The sequence below is a fragment of the Chlorocebus sabaeus genome, chromosome 20 (assembly GCF_047675955.1).
Source record: "Chlorocebus sabaeus isolate Y175 chromosome 20, mChlSab1.0.hap1, whole genome shotgun sequence".
In the NCBI taxonomy this organism is placed as follows: domain Eukaryota; kingdom Metazoa; phylum Chordata; class Mammalia; order Primates; family Cercopithecidae; genus Chlorocebus; species Chlorocebus sabaeus.
This window is the reverse complement of record NC_132923.1, coordinates 28,305,700-28,327,688: the sequence shown is the minus strand read 5'-3', so window position 1 is coordinate 28,327,688 and position 21,989 is coordinate 28,305,700. Positions and strand designations below refer to the sequence as shown.

The window sequence follows — 21,989 nt, the reverse complement described above, 5'->3', positions numbered from 1 at the left end:
GCGGGCTCTTTTTTGGTTCCATATGAACTTTAAAGCAGTTTTTTCCAATTCTGTGAAGAAGCTCATTGGTAGCTTGATGGGGATGGCATTGAATCTATAAATTACCTTGGGCAGTATGGCCATTTTCACGATATTGATTCTTCCTATCCATGAGCATGGTATGTTCTTCCATTTGTTTGTGTCCTCTTTTATTTCACTGAGCAGTGGTTTGTAGTTCTCCTTGAAGAGGTCCTTTACATCCCTTGTAAGTTGGATTCCTAGGTATTTTATTCTCTTTGAAGCAATTGTGAATGGAAGTTCATTCCTGATTTGGCTCTCTGTTTGACTGTCACTGGTGTATAAGAATGCTTGTGATTTTTGCACATTAATTTTGTATCCTGAGACTTTGCTGAAGTTGCTTATCAGCTTAAGGAGATTTTGGGCTGAGACAATGGGGTTTTCTAAATATACAATCATGTCGTCTGCAAACAGGGACAATTTGACTTCTTCTTTTCCTAACTGAATCCCCTTGATTTCTTTCTCTTGCCTGATTGCCCTAGCCAGAACTTCCAACACTATGTTGAATAGGAGTGGTGAGAGAGGGCATCCCTGTCTTGTGCCAGTTTTCAAAGGGAATTTTTCCAGTTTTTGCCCATTCAGTATGATATTGGCTGTGGGTTTGTCATAAATAGCTCTTATTATTTTGAGGTACGTTCCATCAATACCAAATTTATTGAGCGTTTTTAGCATGAAGGGCTGTTGAATTTTGTCAAAAGCCTTTTCTGCATCTATTGAGATAATGATGTGGTTCTTGTCTTTGGTTCTGTTTATATGCTGGATTATGTTTATTGATTTGCGAATGTTGAACCAGCCTTGCATCCCAGGGATGAAGCCCACTTGATCATGGTGGATAAGCTTTTTGATGTGCTGCTGAATCCGGTTTGCCAGTATTTTATTGAGGATTTTTGCATCGATGTTCATCAGGGATATTGGTCTAAAATTCTCTTTTTTTGTTGTGTCTCTGCCAGGCTTTGGTATCAGGATGATGTTGGCCTCATAAAATGAGTTAGGGAGGATTCCCTCTTTTTCTATTGATTGGAATAGTTTCAGAAGGAATGGTACCAGCTCCTCCTTGTACCTCTGGTAGAATTCAGCTGTGAATCCATCTGGTCCTGGACTTTTTTTGGTTGGTAGGCTATTAATTATTGCCTCAATTTCAGAGCCTACTATTGGTCTATTCAGGGATTCAACTTCTTCCTGGTTTAGTCTTGGAAGAGTGTAAGTGTCCAGGAAATTATCCATTTCTTCTAGATTTTCCAGTTTATTTGCGTAGAGGTGTTTATAGTATTCTCTGATGGTAGTTTGTATTTCTGTGGGGTCGGTGGTGATATCCCCTTTATCATTTTTAATTGCGTCGATTTGATTCTTCTCTCTTTTCTTCTTTATTAGTCTTGCTAGTGGTCTGTCAATTTTGTTGATCTTTTCAAAAAACCAACTCCTGGATTCATTGATTTTTTGGAGGGTTTTTTGTGTCTCTATCTCCTTCAGTTCTGCTCTGATCTTAGTTATTTCTTGCCTTCTGCTAGCTTTCGAATGTGTTTGCTCTTGCTTCTCTAGTTCTTTTAATTGCGATGTTAGAGTGTCAATTTTAGATCTTTCCTGCTTTCTCTTGTGGGCATTTAGTGCTATAAATTTCCCTCTACACACTGCTTTAAATGTGTCCCAGAGATTCTGGTATGTTGTATCTTTGTTCTCATTGGTTTCAAAGAACATCTTTATTTCTGCCTTCATTTCGTTATGTACCCAGTAGTCATTCAGGAGCAGGTTGTTCAGTTTCCATGTAGTTGAGCGGTTTTGATTGAGTTTCTTAGTACTGAGTTCTAATTTGATTGCACTGTGGTCTGAGAGACAGTTTGTCATAATTTCTGTTCTTGTACATTTGCTGAGGAGTGCTTTACTTCCAATTACGTGGTCAATTTTGGAGTAAGTACGATGTGGTGCTGAGAAGAATGTATATTCTGTTGATTTGGGGTGGAGAGTTCTATAGATGTCTATTAGGTCTGCTTGCTGCAGAGATGAGTTCAATTCCTGGATATCCTTGTTAACTTTCTGTCTCGTTGATCTGTCTAATGTTGACAGTGGAGTGTTAAAGTCTCCCATTATTATTGTATGGGAGTCTAAGTCTCTTTGTAAGTCTCTAAGGACTTGCTTTATGAATCTGGGTGCTCCTGTATTGGGTGCATATATATTTAGGATAGTTATCTCTTCCTGTTGAATTGATCCCTTTACCATTATGTAATGGCCTTGTCTCTTTTGATCTTTGATGGTTTAAAGTCTGTTTTATCAGAGACTAGTATTGCAACCCCCGCTTTTTTTTGTTCTCCATTTGCTTGGTAAATCTTCCTCCATCCCTTTATTTTGAGCCTATGTATGTCTCTGCGTGTGAGATGGGTCTCCTGAATACAGCAGACTGATGGGTCTTGACTCTTTATCCAGTTTGCCAGTCTGTGTCTTTTATTTGGAGCATTTAGTCCATTTACATTTAAGGTTAAGATTGTTATGTGTGAACTTGATCCTGCCATTATGATATTAACTGGTTATTTTGCTCGTTAGTTGATGCAGTTTCTTCCTAGCCTTGATGGTCTTTACATTTTGGCATGTTTTTGCAATGGCTGGTACCGGTTGTTCCTTTCCATGTTTAGTGCTTCCTTCAGGGTCTCTTGTAAGGCAGGCCTAGTGGTGACAAAATCTCTAAGCATTTGCTTATCTGTAAAGGATTTTATTTCTCCTTCACTTATGAAACTTAGTTTGGCTGGATATAAAATTCTGGGTTGAAAATTCTTTTCTTTAAGAATGTTGAATATTGGCCCCCACTCTCTTCTGGCTTGAAGAGTTTCTGCCGAGAGATCTGCTGTTAGTCTGATGGGCTTCCCTTTGTGGGTAACCCGACCTTTCTCTCTGGCTGCCCTTAAGATTTTTTCCTTCATTTCAACTTTGGTGAACCTGGCAATTATGTGTCTTGGAGTTGCTCTTCTCGAGGAGTATCTTTGTGGCGTTCTCTGTATTTCCTGGATTTGAATGTTGGCCTGCCCTACTAGGTTGGGGAAGTTCTCCTGGATGATATCCTGAAGAGTGTTTTCCAACTTGGTTCCATTTTCCCCCTCACTTTCAGGCACCCCAATCAGACGTAGATTTGGTCTTTTTACATAATCCCATACTTCTTGCAGGCTTTGTTCATTTCTTTTTCTTCTTTTTTCTTTTGGTTTCTCTTCTCGCTTCATTTCATTCATTTGATCCTCAATCGCTGACATTCTTTCTTCCAGTTGATCGAGTCGGTTACTGAAGCTTGTGCATTTGTCACGTATTTCTCGTGCCATGGTTTTCGTCTCTTTCATTTCGTTTGTGAGCTTCTCTGCATTAATTACTCTAGCCATCAATTCTTCCACTTTTTTTTCAAGATTTTTAGTTTCTTTGCGCTGGGTACGTAATTCCTCCTTTAGCTCTGAGAAATTTGATGGACTGAAGCCTTCTTCTCTCATCTCGTCGAAGTCATTCTCCATCCAGCTTTGATCCGTTGCTGGCGATGAGCTGTGCTCCTTTGCCGGGGGAGATGCGCTCTTATTTTTTGAATTTCCAGCTTTTCTGCCCTGCTTTTTCCCCATCTTTGTGGTTTTATCTGCCTCTGGTCTTTGATGATGGTGATGTACTGATGGGGGTTTGGTGTAGGTGTCCTTCCTGTTTGATAGTTTTCCTTCTAACAGTCAGGATCCTCAGCTGTGGTTGTAGCTGTAGGAGATTGCTTGAGGTCCACTCCAGACACTGTTTGCCTGGGTATCAGCAGCAGAGGCTGCAGAAGATAGAATATTGCTGAACAGCGAGTGTACCTGTCTGATTCTTGCTTTGGAAGCTTCCTCTCAGGGGTGTACTCCACCCTGTGAGGTGTGGGGTGTCAGACTGCCCCTAGTGGGGGATGTCTCCCAGTTAGGCTACTCAGGGGTCAGGGACCCACTTGAGCAGGGAGTCTGTCCCTTCTCAGATCTCAACCTCCGTGTTGGGAGATCCACTGCTCTCTTCAAAGCTGTCAGACAGAGTCATTTGCGTCTGCAGAGCTGCTGCGTTTGTTATTGTTTACTGTGCCCTGTCCCCAGAGGTGGAGTCTACAGAGACAGGCAGGTTTCCTTGAGCTGCTGTGAGCTCCACCCAGTTAGAGCTTCCCAGCAGCTTTGTTTACCTACTTAAGCCTCAGCAATGGCGGGCGCCCCTCCCCCAGCCTCGCTGCTGCCTTGCCGGTAGATCACAGACTGCTGTGCTAGCAATGAGGGAGGCTCCGTGGGTGTGGGACCCTCTCGGCCAGGTGTGGGATATGATCTCCTGGTGTGCCTGTTTGCTTAAAGCGCAGTATTGGGGTGGGAGTTACCCGATTTTCCAGGTGTTGTGTGTCTCAGTTCCCCTGGCTAGGAAAAGGGATTCCCTTCCCCCTTGCGCTTTCCAGGTGAGGCAATGCCTTGCCCTGCTTCAGCTCTCGCTGGTCGGGCTGCAGCAGCTGACCAGCACCGATCGTCTGGCACTCCCCAGTGAGATGAACCCAGTACCTCAGTTGAAAATGCAGAGATCACCGGTCTTCTGTGTCGCTCGCGCTGGGAGTTGGAGACTGGAGCTGTTCCTATTCGGCCATCTTGCTCCGCCCCCGGAAATTAATTCTTAACATAAAGTAGGCACTTTCAACAGGTAGATTATAATGTTAAGTTCTAGATTTTGGCAAACAAAGAAACTGGTTGCTATGTTTATACACGTAATACTAATACCCCTCGTTAAATTAGCAGAACACTATTGGGGGGAAATATTGTAAGTTTAGCCCCTGAGGCTGCAAGGATTGTAGGGGTTATATTCTCATAACAGCTATGACATTTAGAACAAAATAAAAACAAAGTAAAATACAAAGTAATCTTACAGTAGAACGCTTCCAGAAATGAATAATTTCAGTGATATTTGTTGCAGGATGCAGTAAAAAGTAGTACTTCCATTCATCCCAGTCTACTGTCATTGACCCATCAGTATCCATGCTGAAATTTTTTAAAAAAGAAAATAGTGCTTGCAACATTTATATCAAAGTTGGCACCACTATAAAAATAAATACTTCTTAAAATATTTTTTGTTGGAGCCACTCCTTTGGACTTCATGAAATTACTGTATTTTCATATTGATATTTAAATAGACTTTATTTTTTAAGCAATTTTAGATTTTCAGAAAAATTGAGATGATAATACAGAGAGTCCCATATATCCCCACACTCAGTTTCCCCATTGGTAACATTTCACATTATTATGGTATATTTGTTATAATTAATGAACCATTATTATTAATTGCTACATTATTATTCACTAAAGTCCATGCTTTATATTCAGAGTTTATTCGTTTTTAACTAATGTCCTCTCTTTGTTTCAGGATCCCAGCTGAAATGGCACATTCTATTTAGTCATCACGTCTCCTTAGGCTCTCCTGGCTATGACAGTTTCTCTTTCCTTGTTTTTGATAACCCTGATAGCTTCAAGGAGTGCTGATCAGGTAATTGGCAGAATGCCCCTCTAGTGGATTTTATTCCATATTGCTTTTTAATTATTTACTTGTATGTATTTCTCCCATATTTTCCTATGATATTTTGAAGGGAAAGACCAAGTCATCTGTGTATCTCCAACACTTAGCCTTCCATAAATATCTGTTGAATCAATGAACAAATGGATGAAAAGTGAATAAAACTGATTGAAGGGTAATTTCATATCTTTTGGCTCTTCAAGTATTATTTTTACTTCTGATCCTTTTCTCCCTATTTATAGCTTTTTAATCAACTTTAAAACAACCTTTTATTAATTTAAAAACTCACTTTTTACCATGGAAAATTTAGGATTTACTCAATTTTTAAGCATCTCAATTTTTTTAAGTTGTTTCATTGTCTGACTAAAAGATGGAATTAGTGAAATGCTTTTTAGGTAGCATTATTGTAAATACAAATTCTAAAAAACAAATTCCATTCTGCCAACAAAAAGATTAGTACAATTTCCAGTTCTAGCCAAGACAAAACAGTGGCTATAGAACTTAGATTGCCACTGTAAACCAATCTGAAACTGGACACAATATATGAAACAACTGTTTTCAGGCATCGGTCTACAAACAGGACAGGGTTGTGATACTTGAGACAAGGAAACCGAGAAGTTGAGCTCTCCATTGATTCTCGTTTTTGGCTGGGGACACTTCAAATAGTAGCATAGACAAGTAGGAGCCTAAATAAAGAACAGGTGGGTAGAATAAACAAAGATTGGAGCTCAGGGTTGCTGAGAGGGCAGGAATTTTCAGGTCAAATTTTGGATGGTGTTCCAGAAACTATACGGGTAACCTTGAATCTTTGGCCGAATACTAAGCTACACTTGACTCCATCGGCCTGACAAAAATAGCTACTGAAGAACTGTGAGTTTGTAGAAATTCAGTAGCTGAGCAATACTGGAGTTCAAAAAAGAAAGCAAAGTTGGAAGTGAGGGCAAGAAACATTACATACAGGGGGAACTAAAAAAAAGCAACTACTGACATCAGAGTCAGCTCTTGATAGCAGACATCTTTGTTGTTGTTGTTGTTGTTGTTTGTTTGTTTTTTGAGACGGAGTTTGGCTCTTGTCGCCAAGCCCAAGGTAGAGTGCAGTGGCACGATCTAGGCTCACTGTAACCTCCGCCTCACAGGTTCAAGTAATTATCCTGCCTCAGCCTCCTGAGTAGCTGAGATTACAGGCAACTGCCACCACACCCAGCTAATTTTTGTGTTTTTAGTAGAGACAGGGTTTCACCATGTTGGCCAGGTTGGTTTCGAACTCCTGACCTCAGGTGATCCACCTGCCTCGGCCTCCCAAAGTGCTGGGATTACAGGCGTGAGCCACTGCACCTGGCCAATAGTAGATATCTTTAGTGATAACTTCAATGTGCTGGAAAAAAAAAAAAAATTCAACCTAGAATGCAACTGCAATAAAAATAACCTTCAAAAATGAAGGTTATATAAAGACATTTTCAGGTAAACTAAATAGTCCCTACAAAATTCACCTGTGGGCAATGTGTACCGCTTCAATCTGCTTTGCCTTATGACACTACATTGTAATCATCTGGAACTATCTACTAGCCTAAAACCCTCAAGTGGGGACTTTGGCATGTTCACAACTGCATCTTTTGTAGCTACAGCTATGACTGATGTTTATAGAAGTTCTATAAATAAATTTTGAATAAATCGTTGCTATCAGTAATTCATAATTAATCAGAGTATGATTCAGCAGTGTATTTCAAATTTTACAAAAACAGTATAGCAACATATAATTTTGTGAGTAATGGCTTATAAAATACCATTTGTCATATCAATGAAAAAAATCCATAGATTGACAAAACTCCCAAGTTTCTATCAAACTTGACCTATCTGTTACTTCTTTTTTTAAAAAATCCTATTTTTTATTTTAAGAAAGCTTATTTCTTGTTTAATTACTTACGAATAGAGAACATATTCTGTATGATTCCAGTTCTTTATTAAAATATTTCACATTTCCTTTATGACCCACTGTATGGGCAAATCTTATCAATGTCCTACGTGTGCTTTAAGAGACACATATTCTTCAGTTTTCGAGTGCAATATTCTATGAATGTTTTCTAGGTAACGGTTGGTGATGGTATTGCTATATTTAATCTTTAATGGCATTTGCTATCCACTTGTTCTATTAAATGCTGAGAAATCTGAGTTAAACTCTCTTACTATAATCATTGACTACTTATCTATTCTTCCTTGTACGTTTGTTAATTCTTGATTTATAAATTTGGGCTATATTATTAAACCTATACAAATTTAGAATTCTATCTTCTGGGTAAATAAAATCCCTAATCATTACAAAATACCCCTTTTTATTTTTGTAATGTTTTGCTTTCTCCATCCTTTTCTTCTAACACTTCCATTTACTTAAAAATATACCTCTTGTAATAGTATGTAATTAGATTTTGTCCACAGCAACAGCCAAAATACTCTGTCAGATATAAGATACAGATTAACAGGATATATTTCATGTTAAGACATAAAAGATAGAATCATAAAACAATCAAGAAATAATAAACTATAAGGAATTATCAAACATATCTGAAAAAGAACCAAATGACATAAACTTCTATAAGTAAAAAATTATTAATAAACTCAGTAGAATGGTTAAGTGAAGAAAAGAGATAGATGAAGAGGGGAATTGAAGATATATTTAAAGGACTTACCCAGAATGCTGCACAGAAAAAGAAAAAAGTAGAAAATATTTTAAAAAGGCAAAGAAAATGAAGAGGAAACTGTATTTTAAAATATAAAGATTGAGAATTTTTTTAAACTGTCATAAGACATAAACTCATAGTTTCAAGAAGTACAACATTAACACTGAGGAAGTAAAATTAATAAAAAGAAAGCAAGACAGGCCTATTAACTAGATAAAAAGCTACAGAACCCAAAAGACAAAAAGAAGATCATAAGAGAACACCAGAGAGAAGGGACAAATTCCCTACCAAGGATCAATATAAAGACTAGCCCAATCTTCCATCTAGTAGTGTAATCTAAAAGCAGTAGAATAATATCTCAAAGTTCTGAGTAAAAATAATTGTCAAACTAAAACTGTGTATCGAGCAAAACTCTCTTTCCAGAACAAAAGTGAAATAGACATGCTTTCAGATGCTCAACAACTAAGAGTTAAGTACTAATATATTTCCACTAAAAGAATTTCCAAAGGATGCAGTTCATGAAGAAAAATTATCCTGGATGAGTAGTGTGTGATGCAAGGAAGAATGGTGAGTAAATAAGACTCTAAATATAAAAACATCAATCAAATTTTCTCTATAAAATAATAATTACAATACCTATTTGTTCAGTTTAAAAAGAGAATAAAACTGCATATAAATTAGGAGAGGGGTAACTGGAGCTAAATGTGTTCTAAACTCTACTGTTTGAAGAGGGTATAAAGATTTTGTTTAACTTCAGCCTTTAAATTAAACTCATATAGTAAAATTTCAAGCCTAACTACTAACAAGAAACAAAGTATATAAATACAAACCACTAAAAAAAAAATAAGAAAAAAGTTGAGAAAAATTTATAGAAAAGAAAGGAAAAAGAAAAAAAGAAAACCCTATAAATACTGTAAATCGTATTACAATCAATCCAATTACATTCAATCTCTTACAGAGAATATAAAAAGAGAGACTACTCCACAACTCGCTCCATGAGGTCATTGTAATCTAAGAAACAAAATCAGATTAGGACAGTAGAGAAAGAAAAGAACAAGACAATTTTAGCCATGAACATAAATGTAAAAGCTATGAATGAAATTTTAGCAAATCGAATCCACCACAATATTTTTAAGTTGTGTTTATCCTAAGAATATAAGGATGAATCAACAAAGAGAAAAATCTGTAAGTTAATTCACCACATTAACAGATTAAAGAAAGATATATATGATCACCTCACAAATCTAAACCCATGTGTAATTTTTAAAAGTCTCTTGACAAAAGACATATGCACACCTATGTTTATTGCGGCACTATTCACAATAGCAAAGACTTGGAATCAACCCAAATGTCCATCAGTGACAGACTGGATGAAGAAAATGTGGCACATATACACCATGGAATACTATAGAGCCATAAAAAAGGATGAGTTTGTGTCCTTTGTAGGGACATGGATGCAGCTGGAAACCATCATTCTCAGCAAACTATCGCAAGAACAGAAAACCAAACACTGCATGTTCTCACTCATAGGTGGGAACTGAACAATGAGATCACTTGGACTCGGAAAGGGGAACATCACACACCAGGGCCTATTATGGGGAGGGGGGAGGGGGGAGGGATTGCATGGGGAGTTATACCTGATGTAAATGACGAGTTGATGGGTGCTGACGAGTTGATGGGTGCAGCACACCACCATGGCACAAGTATACCTATGTAACAAACCTACAGGTTATGCACGTGTACCCTAGAACTCAAAGTATAATAATAATAATAATAAAAAAAATAGAAGGCAACTTTCTTAACATGACGAAGATGATAAACCACTTTTAATGGTATTCCCTTTAAGATCAGGAAAGAGAATGCCCATCACTACCAACAGCATTCCAGCAAGAACAGAAAAACTACTTGATCAAAGGTCTAAGGGTTGGAAAGACAGAAATAAAACCACCAGAATTCACAGTATTATCTTTCAAGTAGTATCTTACATGGCAATCATAGCTTCTGTCTCTTCCACTTCCCACACCACAATTTATCTGGTTCTTCTCAAGGTATAAACACATCTTGCATCCTTGTTAAAAACTAGAATATCACACTTGAGGCTGTTTAAAGTCACAGATATCATTAAACATATCATTCTAACCCAGTCAGAATCTATTCTATGCAGAGGGCATATGAAGCACTAGACACTTGGCAGCATTATGGGCAAATCCAAACTGTTGTAACTTAAGGGATGAGTTAGCTGAAAGAGGGTTTGAAAACCCATATACCACCTCCAGATGATCCTAGAGTTAACCAAAGTGCTCACTTCACAGTTTTTACTCTCAAGCCCAAGGAAGTTTGAGAACCAGCATACTACTATCAAGCTTTTGTGCTTTGCAGGTACAAGAGACAATGGCAGATTAAGCGTGAATAAAAGCATCCAGAAAACATAAGGTTTTCTTTTCAACTCCACCTTCCTCTACTTCCCCCTCCCTCATGCTCTTTTAAAATTTCTCCTTAGGATAAATTGTCTCTGTCCCTTTATATAAAAGACTAATGGTTTCAACCATGGAATCCCTTCTTCAAAAGAAATCTTCCTGAAAGTTTAAGACATAAAACAAATGAAGGCAGAACTGTTTGGTTCAAGCAATAGTTGGAAGCCAGAAACTCATTCTGATCTGGCTCTCCTTCCCTCCTCCCACAAATACACAGAGGCCCCTTTAAGAACAGTTTGAAAAACCATTACACTGGTAGTATGTGTAATTTCATTTGGTTTCTGTGGCTTAAATGGTCAACCTAGGGAATGACATTGCAGGCTGCTCTTAAAGGGATAGATTTCAAGTAAGATAGAATTGAGCAAACACACAAGCAGGTTTGTTTACCAAGTTATAGAATAAGGGGTGAAATGCCACATTTACAGCAATTAGTTCCTAACATCAAGTATAAAACACAAGAAAAAGTTATTAAAAATAAAGACAAGGACTGACCTGCTCAGAATTGTTTTTGCCTGGACTTCAGAAATATGCATATCCAGAGATTTCAAAGCAGCAATTATTTCTGAAGCATCTATTACTCCTTGAAAAATGAAAAAATGTCAAGTTAAAGTATCTGAAAAGACAATAAGGCAAATATACTTACAATGTAAAAGGCTTTAAAGGCCCATATGGTTTTGACCTATAAGGCCCATATGTTTTGACCTATAATCCCATATCCACATGTCAAAGCCTAACAAACTTTTTGGAATATTGGTACCAAAGTTCATTTGGTGGCAAAATCTACCTTAAACAGACATTAGGTTAATTTTAGTCAATTATTTATCTAATTTAGTGTGAATATTCACGTTTCACTGCAGAAGCATTCATACTTATAACTACATGGTGGTGCCCCACAGTCCCCATATCATATATGTACTGCATTACTTTTCTAAAATCCAAATTTTAAATTTCAAACCATATTTGGCCCCAGGCATTTCCAATAGAATTGTAGGTCTATAAGATATTCTTGACTTGAAAAGAACTGAAAAAGTCAATTCTGAAGATTTGATCCATGGGCCTGAAATAAGGCCAGTCAATATTTTATAAGGTAAGCTTTCAAAGAAACAATTGACTTAAAATACAACACCAAACTCATAATTTAACACATAATATGATGTATATGATGTATATATTATGATATATGATATGTTATATTATAATATATAAATCAAATCTATATGATTCATATATTAAATCATAGTATATGTTTTAACACATCATATACTATGTTAAATAACTCAAATCAATGAATATATTTAATATAAGCTTACTAGGCATTTCACTCACAATGCTGGACGTTGTGAAGGGAAAATTAAGTATTGCATATTCTCCTCAAATTCTAAAACACAGATCTAATCCTATCACTCTCCAAGGCCAAAGAAACTTTGATTCCTCCCTTGCATAAAGCAAGTAGTTGAGGATATCCAATATTTTTAAATATAAGGACAATATTTTAATGTAAAAATAAATTACCTTTAGTGTCTCCTAGTTGAAAAATACATAATGTCAAAAAGTTACTATAAATTTAGTGACACTTTTAATTTGTATTTATGAACTACAGCTGCCTATGCATACCTTTACACACACACATATATGTATCAGATGTTACTTATTTGGTCAATAGACAAAGCCCGTTATTCATCTGCAGAATCTCAGACTCTTTGCAATGACTCAAGGGCCTCCAGTATTTCAAGCTCCATAGAATGTAGTTTACTGGTCAACTACTTAACCTAGAAATCAAAGTTTCTTCAACAGGGGAGGCAGGATCCTCTGCCTTATATACCATTATAATCTTCAAATATTATACTCTTCAATTCAATTTAATAATTTTTAAAATTTGAAAACCTACTATGCAAATCACTATGCTAAATGTGAAGGAATCCAAAAATTAATAAACACCCCAAAGGAGTTTACCAATTTGTATAGATGCACCAATTACTTTAAAAATAACTACTGCTAAATGTTTGTTAATAGAAGAGCTAGGAATAAAATGCAAAGGGAGGGTAAATTAAGGAGTAAATAAGAGTCACAAACGAGATACTATAAAGGATAAACAAGAGACCACCAAAGAAACAAAAAGCATTTTAATAATAGGTACAGTATGAGCAAGGTACACATATTTATTTAACTAAGATGTATTGAAAACTTACATATGGAATCAGAAATCAGGACAGTAGGTACCTGCAGAGCAGGGGTAGTGATTTGGAGTGGGTAAAAAAGGAATGTCTCTAGATGCTTGTAATAATCTACTTCTTAGTCTAGATGCTATTTTCATGCTGCAAGTTTGCCTTGTGAAAATTCATGGAGCTTACATTTATAATTTATGTATTTTGCAGTATATGTTATATATCAATGAAATGTTCCAAAAAAATAGTAAGTCAGGGACAAACTGGAAATGTCATTTAATCAGCTCTGACCTTCTCTGGTAATTTCCCAACTATGCCTTTGTTCAAGCTATTGTCTCCGCTCAAGAAATCGTTTATTTTCATTTCTGTTTATATATTAACCCAGTACAAATCTTAATTGTGCCTGGACATAATTAAGTTCTTCTTGTATCACTTTTATAGCAATGATCATAGTCTACCTTGTGTATAGCTATATACGTCTTTTATTACTCCACCCAAAACTGTGTTTCTGAAGACTTTTGTTAACACAGTTCCTAGTGCACTAGCTCATATATAATGCTTGAATACTGTTTGCTTAATTGACTAAAATATATGAAGTAATCCTTACCTAAAAGAACCTAGAATTCAGGCAAATATGTAGGAAAAAAAATAGGTAATCCAATCCAGAACATAATCAAGGTCTATGGGCTTAAAGGGACATTCAGTGTTGTCTTTAATTATATGCAGTAAGCTTTCACTGAGAAGACGGAATTGAAATGAATTGAATGGGATAACAGTATTTAGAGAGATGGAGGTGAGGACTGCAACCATTCTAACAATGTAATTCTAGGGAGAAATGTAAAATATTCCATTCCTGTACCAGTGATCTATTGCTAAGTTACAAACCACCCCAAAATGTAGTGGCTTACAAAGACTATATTTAGTTATGAATATGCAATCTCAGTTTGGTTAAACTTGTTGGTTCAGTTGGTTGGTTCCTTTTCTGATCTGGTCTTGGTCATTCATGTAAATTTAATCAACTATTGGTTCAACTGCAGCTGGCCAAGATTACTTCAATCACATGTCTGTCACCTCAGATGAGAATACAGAACAGTTAAGGACTCAGTGGGTAGCTGTCTCCAGGTGATCTCTCCCCCTGGGTAGCTATGATAGCAGCAGGAGACAGACGAATTCCCAGGCAGAAATGAGCAAGTCCCCGCTGAAACCCAACCGTCAAACCAAAGACAGCCTAAAGTCTGAAAAGTGAGCTACCAGAGTCCACGACTAATGCAAGAACTTCCTCAATGCCTTTTAGCCAATGAAATGGTGCTTTTTCCAGGCCTGCCCATGGACCAGTCAGCATGCACTCCCTCATTCGGAGCTCATTAAAAACCCCAGACTCAGCCACACGTTGTACTACCCACTTTCAGGTCCACTCCCACACACAGGGCCACCCGCCCTCAAGTCCCCTCTCTGCTGACAGCTTTCCTCCTTTCACTCAATAAAATTCTGCCCTGCCTTGCTGACTCTCCAGTGTCCATGTAAACTCATACTTCTTGGTTATGGGACAAGAACCCAGAGCCTGCCAAACAGCAGGAGCAAAAAAGGCTATAATACATTCCTGGCCAACTCTCTGAGCTACAGGCAGTGACATGCTCCCATTTGCCAGACTATGGGAACAAAAAGCAACAATACTTCTGGGGGTCCAGACCTCAGAATTCCCCAAGTCAGAGCTATAACACAGTAACCCTTCTCCCCAGCAATGGGCTGCCACCCTATGTGATGGGAAGGCCACAGCAGCAGGGCTGGGTCACCCCAGGAGCTATGACTGGAGCAGGGTGGTGGGACCAAACAAGCTGTGACAGGCCCCCATTTGCCAAAGTGGGTGGATGGCAGGAACAAATGAGCTGTAACGCAAACAAGCTGCAACTTTTCCTGGTGGCCAGTGCTCAGAACTCCCCGAGCAAAAGGCTGTAACGTATCTTAGGGCTCTGCAATTGCTGTCATCTCTGAGTTGCCAAGTGCTACTGCATCCCCCTTATCCAGACACTGGTGCCCAAGGTGGAAGGCATTCAAGGCGGCATGCCTGGACTAGTCATGGGCTGAGTGCAGAGCCAGCAGGTGTGGGATCCAGGCCAGCAGCACAAGCTGAATGTAGCCTGCCAGCCCAAGTGGGCAGAGCAAGCCCAGTGGGCACAAGCAAAACTTCGGCAAAGGCGCCATCAGCCACAAAGGTTTCCAGCTGGTGAAGAAGCACCAAAAGAATCCTGTGTCAGCTAGGCTTTTTTTCTGGTGGTTTACGGTGTTCAAGAGACAGCACTCAAGAAGACAAGCCCCAATGTACAAGTACTTGTATCAAGATTTGCTTATGTTCCAAGGGCTAAAGTAAGCTAAATGGCCAAGCCCAGCTCAATGTGGCACATGGCAACAAAGGGGCATGAATCCTGAGAGGTGTGGTTCATTGGGATACCCAACATAAGCAAAATTATTGAGCCTTCCTAAGCTTTAGAGTTCTCAACTATAAAATGTAGCTGCTGTGATGATTGTGTGAGATAAAAATAAGATGTAGAAGGTAAAATAGGTAGAACAAATATGGCAAGTAGGAGAGTTCAGTAAATGTTACTTCCTTTCCCTCCATTTCCTCAATCCCCAAAAAGCTCTATCCAAAAAAACAACCTTAACGATGAAATTACATTTAATAATTACTTCATTCACATATTTGCAACAGCATTCCATGGACATTTCGGCTGAACACAGCAGGGGTTTAGATGCTTTCTTGGTGATTAATATGGTTTGGCTTGTGTCCCCACCCAAATCTCATCTTGAATTGTAATAATCCCCATGTGTCAGGGGCAGGGCCAGGTGGTGATAATTGAATCATGAGGGCAGTTTCCCCCATACTGTTCTCATGGTAGTGAATAAGTCTCATGAGATCTGATGGTTTTATAAATGGGAGTTCCCCGCACAAGCTCTCCTGCCTGCCACCATGTAAGATGTGACTTTGCCCCTCATTTGCCTTCAGCCATGATTCTGAGGCCTCCTCAGCCATGTGGAACTGTGAGTCCACTAAACCACTTTCCTTTATAAATTACCAACTTTCAAGTATGTCATTATTAGCAGCATGAGAACAGACTAATACAGTGAGAGAAGTTAACCAGATCAGTTCACATGGGGCCTGCATCCTTCTAACTAGTGAATGTGATAGTAGACCAGCCCACATGAATCCCCTTGCCTCCATTATTAGCATAAGGCCTGGAAATCCTTCTAGGCAATTGGGCAGGGGTCATTAAAAATGAATCTTCTCCCATCCTGGTCCTTCCAGAATCACAGGCTGGACTAAATAGCGAAGATTTATCCCTGCCTCAAAACAACTTTAAAGGACAGAAGAGGGGCTGTCTTGCAAATGTGCAGATAACAATACAAGAACACAAGGATTACAAAATATCAAGGAATCATAACACCTCCAAAAGAAACTAATAAAGTACCAATGATAGACCCCAAAGAAAAGAAGGTCTATGAAATTACTGACAAAGAATTCAAAATAATCCGCTAAAAGATCAACACAAGAGTATACAAATATAACATTTAATGACATTTGGCAAAACAATACACAAAGTAAGAAGCTCAATAATAAAATAAAAACATTAAAAAGAATCAAGTAGAAATTCTAGAGATGAAGAATACAATCACTGGACTGAAAAATTCAGTAAAAATTATTAACAACAGACTCGATCTTTCTTCTGATGAAATCAATGGGCCAACAGATAGAAAATTTGAAATTATCCAGTCAGGGGAACAAGAAGACAAAGGACTCAAAAAGAATGAAGAAAACCTACAGGAACTATGGGACACCATCAAAAGATCAAACCTGGCTGGGTACAGTGGCTCATACCTATAATTCCAGCACTTTGGGAGGCCAAGGCGGCTGGATCATGAGGTCAGGAGATCGAGACCATCCTGGCTAACATGGCGAAACCCTGTCTCTACTAAAAATACAAAAAAATTACTGGGGCATGGTGGTGGGTGCCTGTAGTCCCAGCTACTTGGGAGGCTGAGGCAGGAGAACAGTGTGAACCCGGGAGGCAGAGCTGGCAGTGAGCCAAGATTGTACCACTGCACTCGGGTCTGGGCGAAAGAGCGAGACTGTCTAAAAAAACAAACAAACAAACAAACAAAAAAACCTTTGCATAATAGGATAAAGGACAAGAACACGTATTTAAAGATACATTGGCTAAAGACTTCCCTAATCAGGGATAGATGCCAATATCCAGGTGTAGGAAACACAGAGATGTTCAATCAAATTCAACTCAAAAAAGAGTTCACCAAGACACATAATAATCAAACCACCAAAAATCAAAGACAAAAAATTCTGAGAGCAGCAAAAGATAAGAAACACATCACATAAAAAGGAGTGCCAATACAACTATCAGTGGATTTCTCAGCAGAAACCCTATAGGCTAGGAGACATATATTCAAAGTGCCAAAGATGATATATTCAAAGTGCTAAAGAAAAAAAAAAACTGACAACCAAGAATACTTTATCCACAAAACTGTAATTCAGAAATGAGGCATAAAAACGTTCCTAGAAAAAAAGCTAAGGGAGTTCATTACCATGAGACCTGCTTTGCAAGGATGGCTAAAGAGCGTTCTTTAAGCTGAAACAAAAGGCTGGTATTTAATGAATTGAAACAAATGAAAACACTAACCTAAATGGTATAAGTAAAACAGATCCATATTTAGAATATTCTGGGAATGCAATGGTGACCAAGCAATTTTATTCCTGGTGCAAGGGTTAAAAGAAAACTATTAATAACTATAGTTAAAATAAATTGTCAAAAGAAACACATTATAAAATGACATAGATTCTGACATCAAAAGCATAAAATATGGGGAAGGGGCCATAAGAGTACATTGCTATGTGCAAAGTTAAGTTGTTATCAGCTTGAAATAGGCTACCACAAATACGAGATGCTCTATGTAGGCCTCATGGTAACCACAAATCAGAAATCTTTAGTAGAAGGACAAAACAAAAATAGAAAGCATTCCAGTACAGAAAAATATCAAATAAAGGGAGATAGCAAGAGAGGGAGAGAAAAACAAAGTATCTACAAAGCAAGCAGAAAACAACACAATGGCAGTATTAAATCCTTACCTCTCAAAAATTACCTTGAATGTAAACGTGTTAAATTACCTAATAGAAAGCTATAGAGTGATAAATGGATTTTAAAAGTCTTGTTTTCTTAAAAACAATTTAATTGTATGCTGCCGACAAAAGACTCTCCTTATTTTTAAGGACACACATAATTGAAACTATTTTGGAAAACAAAGGAGAGCAGGGATAGCTAAACTTGTTTAAGACAAAATAGATTTTAAGTAAAAACTTCTAAAAAGAAACAAAGTAAGACACTATATAATGATAAAGGACTCAATTCATCAAGAGAACAGAAGAGCTATAAATATGTACTCACCCAACACCAGACCATAATTTATAAATTATAGGATCTGGAGGGACAGATAGATTGCAATATGGTAATACTCAAGAGCTTCAAAACCCCAGTTTCAACAATGGATATCTCATTTAGACAGAAAATTAGTAAGGAAAGATTGGACTTGACCAACATTTTCAACCAAATGAACCTAACAGACAAATATAAAACCTTTCATCCAACAAAAACAGAATACACATTCTTCTCAAGGGCACATAGAACATTTTCCAAGACAGATCATGTTAGGGCACAAAACAAGCCTCAGCAAATGTAAGAAGACTGAAATAGTATCGAATCTCTTTTGACCACAATGCCATGAAACCAGATATAAATAGCAACAGGAATTTTGGAAAATTCACAGATACATAGAAACAGACTTTAAACTAAAAAAAAAAATTATGAGATAAAGGATATTATATAATGATAAAAGCTTCAATACATCAAGAAGATACAATAATTACAAATTTTTTTTGCAGATAACAGGTCATCAAAACATATGAAGCAAAAATTGACAGAATAGAAGGGAGAAATAGTTCTACAATATTAGTTGAAGAATACCCCCACATTGAATAATGAATAGAATGACCAAACAGAAGATAAGTAAGGAAACAGAATTTGAACAACACAATAAACCATCTAGATCTAACTGGCTTATACAGAATATACTATGCAACAGGAAAAAAAGTACACACTCTTCTCAGGGACACACAGGACGTTCTCCAGAAAAGATCATACTCTGGGTCACAAAACAAGTCTTAATAAATTTGAAAAGACTGAAATCATGCCAAGTATCTTCTCTTACCACTGTGGAATGAAACCAGAAATCAATGACAAAATGAAAACGGGAAAATTCATTGATGGATAGAAATTAAATAACACACACTCTTGAAACACTAATGGGTCAAAGAAAAAAATAACAAGGAAAATTATAAAATATGTTTAGACAAATGAATCAAAAGTACAAGACACCAAAACTTACGAGATGCGGCAAAAAGTTGTACTAAGAGAGAAGTTTACGGAGATAAATGCTTACATTAAAAAAAAAAAAAAAAAGAAGAAGAAGAAGAAGAAGAAGAAGAAGGATCTCAAATCAGCAACCTAACTTTACAACTTAAGGAACTAAAAAAAAAGAGCAAATTAAATCCAAAACTAGCAGGCAGAAAAAATAAAGATTAGAAGAGATATAGAGAAAATGAGAAAAGAAATATAATAGAGAAAAATAACGAAATGACAAGTTAGTTCTTCAAAAAGATCAACATAGGTGGATGGACTAAGAAAAAAGAAAGAAACAAGACTCAAATTACTAACGTCAGAAATGAAAGTGGGGACATAACTACTGATTCTATGGATATAAAAAGGATTATAAGAAAGTACTATAAACTACATGCCAACAAATGGATACCTTAGATGAAATAGAAAATTCCTAGAAACACAAAACCTACCAATACTAAATTATGAAGAAACAGAAAATCTGAATAGGTCTATAACTAATGAGGAGGTTGAATCAGTAATCAAGAATCTCCCAATTAAAAAAAAAAAAAAAAGCCCAGGATCTGATAGCTTCACTGCTAAATTCTACCATTTAAAATCTAACCCCACTACTTCTGAAACATTTCCAAATAAAATTTTAAAATCTGATTCATCCTATGAGGCCAGCATTACCCACAACACCAAAGCCATAGAAAGACACTACAAGAAAAGAAAATTACAGACCAGTATCTCTCATGAACACTGATACAAGAGTCCTCCAAAAAAATGATAACAAACTGAATTTATTAGATTAAAAAGGTTATACACCATTCTCAAGTGATATTTATTCCTGGAATACAAGGAGAAATTTTTAAAAATCAATCAGTGTAATACATAACATTAACAGAACGATGGTAAAAAACACAAACATTGCAATTGATGAAGTAAACGCATTTGATAAAAGTCAATATCCTTTCAGGATAAAAGCACTCAACAAACTAGGAATACAAGAAAACTATCCTCAATATGATTAAAATCGTATGTGAAAAACCTACAATGAACATCATACACAATAGTGGAAGGCTAAAAGCTTTTCTCTAAGATTAGAAATAGGCAAGTATGCCCACTTTCACCACTTCATTCAACGTAGTACTGGAAGTTCTAGTCAGAGCAATTACGTTAGAAAAAGAAATAAGAGGCATCCAATTTGGAAAACAAGAAGTAAAATTATCCCTTTTTCAGATTATATGACTTTATATATAGAAAATCTTAAAGACTCCACCCACCCCCCCCAGCACACACACACACACAAATGTTAGGATAAACAAATTCAGCAAAGTGGCAAGATGCAAAGTCAACACAAAAAAATCAGTTGCATTTCTATACCTATACCATAACAACATTTAATCCAAAAAGGAAATTAAGGAAATGATGCCATTAAAGCATCAAAAGAATAAAGCACTTAGGAATTAACATAACCAAAAATGTAGAAGACTTATGCAATGAAAACTATAACACATTTCTGAAACAAAGAAAACATAAATAAGTGGAAAGATGTCCCACGTTCATAGGCTGGAAGACTTAATATTCTTAAGATGTCTATACTACCCCAAACAATTTACAGATTCAGTGCAATCCTTACCGAAATCCCAATGATGAATTTGAAGAAGTAGAAAAACCCACACTAAAATTCACATGGAATCTCAAGGGACCCCAAATAGCCAAAACAATTCTGAAAAAGAAGAACAAAGCAGGAGGACACACTTTTTGATTTCAAAACTTACTACAAAACAAGAGTGATTAAAATAGTGTGCTACTGACATAAAGACAGACATATACACCAATGGAATAGAATAGAGTAGAGTAGAATAGAATAGAATAGAATAGAATAGAATAGAATAGAGAGCCAAGAAATGAACTCTTATGTGGTCAAATAATTTTTGACAACAGTGCAAAGACCATTCAATAGGGAAAAGATAGTTTTTTCAACAAATGGAGCTGGGAAAACTGAATATCCGCATGCAAAAGAATGACACTGGACCTATTAAAAATTAATTCAAAATGGATCTATGGCCTATATGCAATTCTTAAAATTATAAAACTCTTAGAGAAGACAGCATACGGCAAAAGCTTCTCGACAATGGATTTGGCATTGATTTCTTAGATATGATATCAAAGGTACAGGCAACCAAAACATGACAAATTGGACTTCATGAAAATTCAAAACTGTGCATGAAAAGTAAAAAGGAGACTCATAAAATGGAAGTAAACATTTGCAAATCAGATATATAATAAGGGGTTCATACACAAACTATATAGAAAACTAACAACAACAACAACAACAAATAACCTAATCTGAAAATGAGCAAAGAACTTGGACATTTCTCCAAAGAAGTTATACAGACTTCTTTTCATGGCTACTAAGCACATGAAAAGATGCCCAGCATCACTAAAGAGGAGTCCAGATGGTTTGGACTTCTACCAACAACCAAAAAAAAAAAAAAAAAACACTCAAACACTCACCGATAAAAAAGCTTTACAGTCTTCAGACATAACTCCTAAAATTCAACAGGAGTTACATGTGAAGACTGCTAACCATTGACAGAGAAGAAATAAAATAATTTTTTTTCTTGATATCCTGAAACTTCCATCTAAATAGTTTAAAAATAA

At 36.8% G+C, this 21,989-nt stretch overlaps 1 long non-coding RNA gene across 1 annotated transcript in view; it reads right to left on the bottom strand.

Annotated features, from left to right (window-relative positions):
- LOC140709487 (uncharacterized) overlaps window positions 1–21,989 on the bottom strand; it is a 32,403-nt gene that overhangs the window by 8,991 nt on the left and 1,423 nt on the right. Inside the window, exon 2 of the long non-coding RNA XR_012090011.1 lies at window positions 11,213–11,300. This is a non-coding gene — a long non-coding RNA (uncharacterized lncRNA). The remainder of the gene's footprint in view (window positions 1–11,212; window positions 11,301–21,989) is intronic.